Genomic DNA, 8,326 nt, shown 5'->3' on the forward strand with positions numbered 1-8,326 from the left:
CAGAACTGATCTTAAAGCAACACTCGCTAAAGCAAATTTAAACTTACAACCTAAACGGGAACAATTTCAGGAGTACAACAATTACCGAATACTTCTACTGGGGAAGATAAAAGTAACGAGTGCACTAAATGGATGGGCTACGCAGGCGAAAGTGAGAATCCTAGGGATAACTGGAGAGGACAGTGATGATTGTGCAGAGGGACTGGACGAATTCAAATATATTTCTGAAAGTTATAACCAATTTTTCTTACAAGAACAGGTAGATTCCGGAACGCAAAACTGAAAACCGAATTGTTCGAAGCGCTAAAACCGATACAGCAAAAGCGGCGTGGGTTACCGCTCAGTCTTCAAGTAAAAAGGACAACGTGATCACACGTTTAATTGATGAGGGACATTCCATCAAGTTGCAAGAAAGTCCAATCAAGAATTTTGTGTCACCAATAGTAATTACTGTAGAGAAAAATGAAAACATCAAACTGGCAGTAGAAACAAGGGAACTGAACAAACAATTACATAAAAATAAGTACAGATGCCAAATCTCGACGAATTACTAGACGGAATAAGTCAAATTATTGCCAAACGTAAAGCAGAAGATGCGTATTTCACTATATTGGATTTCACATTTGCCTGGGGACAACTAGCATTAGATCAAAAAACTAACAAACAGTGCAATTTTCACTAGTAGGGGCAAATCCATGGAAACATGGATTCAAGAACTGTTTTTACAGGCTCACTACAATGCCGGCGGACTTTCTAATAGTTAAAGACAATATGCTCAAAAAACTTACTCAAGCGACGATTTTATAGACGACAAACTAGTCGTATCAAAAGGGACAAAGATAAACCACATTGCATTAGTCGAGAAAATTAAAAATTGGATGTAGCGAAGGCTGCTCTGAAACTAAGAAAAAGTGAACTTGAACAAAAAAGAATGTGAATGGTTTGTTTCCTAACACGGAAAAAACTGGCTAACACAGCTAGTTCGAAAAACAGGCGGTCGAAGAACTAAAGCCCCCAAATCTAGAAAGCAATCAAAATCTTTATGGGGATCTTTACATAATCTGCAGAATTTTTTTCACAACTAGCAGAAGTAAACTCTCCACTAAAAAATTTACTAAGCCTAAATAATGACTTCATTTGCACGCCTGCATGCGACAACGCGTTTCAACAATTATAACGGCTGGTAAAGAAAATCGTTGGATTCAAGCACTTCGATATTTACCGGGAAACAGTTAAAGTATGCCATGCTCATCACGATGGTTTGGATTTGTGTTAGAGCAGTACGGCTCAAATGAGTGGCAACTAATATCATTTGCCTCAATACATCTCAATGAAGCAGAGAAAAATTACTCCCCGAATGAACTCGAACTTCTGGCTGTAGTCTGGTCTACGGAACAATTTCGTAATTATATCTACGGCCGATATTTTACAAAAATATCATATGATGAAGTGCTCTTAGCCCTATTAAATTATAGGGCTAAAGGAATAAAACAATTTTCAGTTGACTAACTCTTTGGTATGATCGTTTTGTGCCCTACGATTGTAAAGTACAACATCGTCAGGGGGCAAAAAGGAAGAGTATAGCCGACTATTTGTTGCGTTGTCCATCGGCAGCAGCAACAAAGACAAGTCATTACGATGAAAACTTTACTGCAGCTAAGATCAGGATGATAAATGAAGCTTTACCCTAGGGACCAGTTAAATGCTAGGGTTGTGTCGGTTAATAAAAAATACTGACTGTTGAGGGCGTACGCGCGTGAGAAGCTCATTTCCAATCAAAAACTGAACAAATTTTAATAACGCAAATGTTTAACCGAAGCACACTCAGTTGCAAAAGGGCGTTACAGCATGCAACCGACAGTTAGCCAAGCAGCAGCGAGATATTTGCATAACGACAGATATATGCAAATATACTTCAGCCAAAATCAGACCTTGTTCTCAGGCAGCTATAATCAGTTGCCCAATAAATCACATTTCAAAGTTCTCAAAAATCGAAACTCAAAATTCTCAAATATCAACAATCAATTCGCCGGAAAAGTCCAATGTGTAAAACTTTTTACCATTGTAATTACATTCCTTCAAACTAGAAATAGAAATTTAAATGTCGTCCTCAATCGTGTTCCAAGTCAACTCCTGGTCTCAGGTCTGACTCTGACATAGAAGTAAACACCTCCAAAAAAGTGCCAAAGAAGCTGAATCCGATTATCTCAGTACCCCATCAGTTACTGAATCTCTCCTACCCCCTTGTAAATAGTGAAAAGTGGGTCTACTCGCTTGTTCCTACGGATTGCCGATCTGTGAAGAAGCCAGAGTTTCTGGAAAACCTGAATCTATAATTTGTGGAAGCCAATATTGAGAAGGACCCGATTCCAAAATTAATCAGGGTCGCTATCAAAACAGGAACCCGAGGGCCATGGAGATGATGGCCCCACATGGGCAGTAGTATGCGCAACACTACAACGACTTCTCAGTAGGAGAAAATTGCCTTTGCAAGGACGGGCCGTTGGCAGCTGCGAAAGATGTATGGGTTACACTAATGCACTGAAGTCTCTCAATTAAATCGAAATGATGCAAACACTGCTTGAAAGCAGGTAAAAATCTTCAGACAGATATACCAAGGAGAGACTTAGGTAAAACTTATATACCGCAGGAACCGACTGAAATAGTTCACCTGGATTTTTTGGGCCCAGTTAATTTTATAAAACGGCACAAGAACTATGTCTTAGAGGCGATGGACGTTTTTCCACATTGGCTTATGTATGCTCGAGTAACAGTTCAAAAAATGTGGTAAATTTCCTATGAAAATATATCGAAACGCATAGGCACCCAAGGAAATTACATGGGAATCAAGCATCTGGATTCTTTTCAAACAAAATTTAAAATTTCTGCTACTTCAAGGGAAACCAATTTATAACATCTCCGGTGAAAGACCACCGCGTTACAGGGATTGTGGAAAGAGCCACCGGTTCAATTAAAAATTACGTACTAATGTACCTTCGGGAAGATGGATATAAAAAATCAAAAAAAAATGATTTTGAGAGCGTCAAGCGCACTACGGTTCGTATCACACTCCAAAACAAAAATGACTCCTTTCGAGGAACATCATATGAGAAAGGCTAACACGGTCCTCTTCAACCTCAAGAAAAAAAAACATCTTAGGAAAAATCAATCCGACAAACGTAATTAATCATGTTATAGAAGGACTCGATTCTAAAAACCATCAGGGACGCTATCAGGGACAGAAACCCGAGGGCCAAGGAGGCAGTGACCCGACTTAGGTAGTGTAACACGCAGCACTACAACCACTCATAAGACTACGCTATCGGGGACAGGAACCCTAATTGCGTAAAACTGCGGAGGCCATCAGGGGCGGCTTTTTAGAATTGAACTTTTTGCTGTAGTCTGGGCTACCAAACACTGTCTGGCCGAATCGAGGTTGCTGAAATTCACCGTCGATTCGACCAGAAGTCGAAATGAATTTGGACTGGGAAAAAAAGAAGCGACTTAGTGTATGCCCTACAGAATGGAAATAGCTCTCGGGTACTGGACGAACACGAACTGGCGGACGGATGTAGAGCTAACACACAGAAACGCACCATCGTGGCTGAAAAGGCACAAGACCAGTACCACTGTGGTATATCAAAAAACGGGAGTACAGACCCAAGGAGCTATAAATATCTTTCTAGTAAAATCGAAAAATTAACACCGCATACTGTATAAATGAAAAAAAGATCTCTTTCAACTCTTTTAGGTTGAAAGCCGAGGAGAAACGGGCAGAAACAGCGGCGACCCCAGGCCCTAATAACATGAGCGCTCCAGGTCCGAGTACGGAAATTTCCACTAGGACAGTCGAACCAGCGGAAAAGAGACTTAACTACCGGCGGGAGCGGAACAACCGCAGCGGAACAGCTCGAAAAAAACGAGTTCCCAAAGAAGCAGAACTGTGTGAATGGAAAATGCGACGAGTGATTGAGACGACAAGAAGCACCAGCACAGTGCCACGAGCAGCGACCAGTAGCAGTATAGCCAGGACGAAAACGAAATCTAACGGGCGGAAGCGAAAAACTTAGAGAAGAGGACAAAAAAAGCGGGCGACGAAAGCCGAAGAGACGGTACGAGCGAATCCGAGTGAAACGAGCGAGCGGGGACATCGGGAACCGACGGTTCGGCAAAACACAAATCGAGGAAACTAATGCGACGACACACAAGTCCGAGAAGAGGAGTCACCAATATGGGTGGCGTTATGATAAACCTGATAGAGCGACGATAGAGGAAGAGCAAAACTAACCCAGGGAGAGGGCCTGCAGTTAGAGCCAAAAAGTTCCGATTAAAAATCATGTAAAACTAAACTATTTATTGAGTACCAGCGGGATTCTGGTTTTTATAAATTTTACATCTGATGATCTAAAATTTTTTGTGATTGCCTCTATGACATAGGGACAAACTTGAGTTATTGTGTAAAGTTTTTGGTTCTATCTGGGGACCTGCTGCAATGACCTTGTGATCGCTATTCGTCTGGCGCACAATGAAACAGAAAAGTGCAGTTAAGGGAGTATTTGGTTTTTTAATTTCAGAGTATTTTCAAAAATTTAGCGCAATTAGAGGAAAATGGAACGATAATTAGTGTATATCGAGCAAAAACTGTTTTTTATAAACCATATTTTATTCAGACCGAAGTTTGATGGAACGAATAAATTTTTAAGGAACACAATATAGATATTTTTACGATAGTTTTTTGACAAATTTCTAAGAATTAGTTTTTTAATATTTTAGAGTGTCAGTATTCCATTTAATTTTTATTCTATCGAAACAAGCTCATCGTTTGCTAGGGTTTTTTTTTTACTGGTAACGGTTTTTTGCCTTACTTGGTTTTATCTTAGGTACAATTTAACTTAACGTCAAAATTAGGGTATATCAAACTTATAAAACATCTCGAAAATTCTTGTATACATGATCACCATAAAAAAAACCTTAGAAAAAAGTAGGTAACTTATCTATAATTCCCTTCACATTGCGTAAATTTATCTTAAATTTAAATTAAAATTCAGGTAAAAATACCCTAATTGTTATGGCTAAAACACCTTAAAATATTTTTTTGAAGATGCTTTTATCTTAATATTTTTTTATTTTTAGGAAAACTTTTAACGTGAAAATTAGGGTGATTATAGATAAAATACCTACTTATTCAATGTAATTTTTCTTTTGAAAATGTTTGCCAACCATAGTTTTTATTACAGGGTGGATCTATTATTTTCTCGATGGTGGGCGCTTTTTGAAAGATTTTTGTCGACTTTTTATAGATCGATCAAATTGATTTTCCGAGCTCTCCCAAAGCGTCAAAAATACCCTGTTTTTGTCAAATTTTCTGCACCGCAGGCAAAAAGTTGAAGCAACAGGCCAAAAAGCGCATTTGTAGGCATTTTTTGGAAAATTTCGATCAAACGACTGCACTTTTTTGACGCGCGCTCCCTCATCAAAAATGGTGTACATTGACGCCAAAGGCACCTGTAGAAATATTTTAGGGTTCGTCATCAAATATGGATTTCTCAAATTAGTTAAAAAAGAGGACCCTTTGGGTCGGCAGGTGTCGAATGTAACTGTTAATTTAAGACGCTTAAGGGAAGTTATAGTTAAAATAAACTTAATCTCAAGTCTACCTTAAAAGTATTTATGTAAATCAATTTTTTAGAAATGAAAGTAAATTAAGGTTAAATTTTCAAAATTCAGCTGGGGGGTGTCTTGTTAAATCAGTTTGGAATCAGTTTAAAACAAGTATTTATTATATGCTATTATAATCTAGATAACTATCTTTGTAAAATATTTAGAACTAACCAATCGTTCTCCACTACTAAAACTTACAAAAACTTGTAAGGCTAAAACTATTTATTTTACAGTTTCAGGCAGAACAGAATAAAATTAACTTAGCAACAAGTTGCTCTGCTTAAGAACAGGTCTTGATTTTACCCCTCGCAATAATACCAGTACACACTAGATCTACTGAGACTAGGAGAAATAAGAGTAAGATTAAGATTGGTATAAGACTAGGAAGTTGCACGAACCTATCTAGTCAAAAATAAGATAGTGTGATCTTCAAGTTTTAAAATTAATTTCAAACTTTCAAAGTCTATTGAAAGCTATAATTCCATGTCATTCTAAATATTCGATCATCAAGGCTCTCCTTGGATCAACTAAACAATTTTGTTTTCCCCACCTTTTAGAAATAGTGTCTAACGACCTCAATCGTCGATTAACATTCCAACCCTTACATACGAACCAGGACTAATTGAAAATTTTCAAAAAACTAACCATTTTAATTAGGATAAACAGTGAAGAACTTCGCTTACTCATCCTTCACCTGAGCCTTGCCACATAATTGACCCTTAACATCTTCAAACTAGTAAGAACTAAAATAACGATCCACTTGTTTTCTCATATACCTGAACCTTGTGAGTTGATTTACTATTCTCTAACCTTCAATCACAAATCAAAACTCCAACTAAGTAAAACTAAGTTTTTTTAAATTTAACTCTAACACTCGAGAAAATGAAACTTCATTGTAACTAATCGATATACTCTCTCTCCAACCTGTCTTTTCACAAACATCTATCCTCAAAAACAAGGATAACCTAACGATAATCATAAGGACTAAAAAATTAGGAAATAGAAATCTAAAAGCTGGATTTTGCACCCATCAATCTATTACTTATTCATGAGATAATTTAGGATACAAACGAACACTTCTTTGATTAAACAATTATGGAGAATTAGTGTTCGTTTGTAGTGAAAGATACTATCCTGTGATTTTAAAGGAAAAAAAAGACAGATCTGACCAAAAAAGCAAACAAAAAGATGGCAAAAATCTCAAATTGAAACAAATAACAAATTCAAAAACTTCCAGAATACGAAACGCAGCTTCGTAATGTGACTCAACTACAATACTAAAAAATCAAAATCTTCGCATTCTAATACACGACAAAAGTAAAACAGTAGATAACCAAAGATACTTTTCCGAATCAGACGCCACAACAGCATCATCTATAAAGCACAAACATAGAATCAGAAACTCATATATTCGCAAATCAGTAAGATTACACAAGACCCCTAAAAGAGACTGAGCGTCAAGACACCCAAAGAAGAATCACGGAAGTATTTAAACAATACAAGACGAGGACTGAAAAGGCCAGAGGTGAATTTGTCTTGAGAACTTGCAGGCTTGTTAATCGAATCAAGAAAAACATCGGCATCAGTAAACATATCGGATTAAAAAGTAGATTATTCAAATTCATGTGGAAACTTGCTGACACATGATTCTCAGAAACAAATGTCTGCACATGGCAACTCGCTTGCTATTGCAACAGATGCAGAAATATTTGACCTTTAGTTTAATATTTTACAACTGGGACTATGCGCCCTTCAGCTAGCTGTAAATCCTCAACAACAACAACAACAACAACAACAACAACAACAAAAACAATACAATTGGAATCACCCAACACGATATATTGAAAGCAAAACGTTATCTGACATCCCACACAAAAATGAATCAATACGACAATAACTTTGTTGATGACTCTATTTTACACTTTGTCATTGACCCAGAAAGAAATCCATCAAAAATATGAGTACAATTCCAAAAACTTTATTCTAAAAAGGAAACCCATGTAAACAAGAATTTCCTGAAGTAAAATCAGAAGACAAATACTAGATCACTATCTACCAAGCATGAGTAATATTACAACATAATACGGCATATTAACTATTGAAGTCCTACCACCGCAATCAACAAACTAACCATCACACCGGATACAAACAGATGATAAAGAAGTCGATTTTTATAGAATGTATCAAAAGTTTTCAATATCAAAATAATGTTTTCTCCATCAATTATAGTTAAGTTTCAATATTAGAAAGAAACAAAAATTTTATGTATCTCTACCACAAACATCTCGACACATAATAGTAAGACGCAAAATTATTCTCTTTGCACGCTTCTTAGACTCTATCAGTGAAACACTCACTGACATTTAAACATCACAATTAGGTGAAAGCGACCTACAAATAATTCTAGCATGGTTCATTATCGATTATTTTCAACACGTTCTAGATCTCATTCCACAAGCAAGACAAAATTTTAGACCGCAAACTAACGATGAAACAGTATTAGCAGATGAAACAGACTATGGATTGGACCCCAATTGGTCTCATGAATTTTTTTTTCAACATCCCAAATGATATCTCGAGTGCAGCAATTGCAACCGTCTCAGTACATAGAGTTTATTTAAGAGTAACTCCACTAACAACTGACACCACACCACTATAACACAAT

The sequence above is a fragment of the Symsagittifera roscoffensis genome, unplaced genomic scaffold (assembly GCF_963678635.1).
Source record: "Symsagittifera roscoffensis unplaced genomic scaffold, txSymRosc1.1 SCAFFOLD_186, whole genome shotgun sequence".
NCBI lineage: Eukaryota > Metazoa > Xenacoelomorpha > Acoela > Convolutidae > Symsagittifera > Symsagittifera roscoffensis.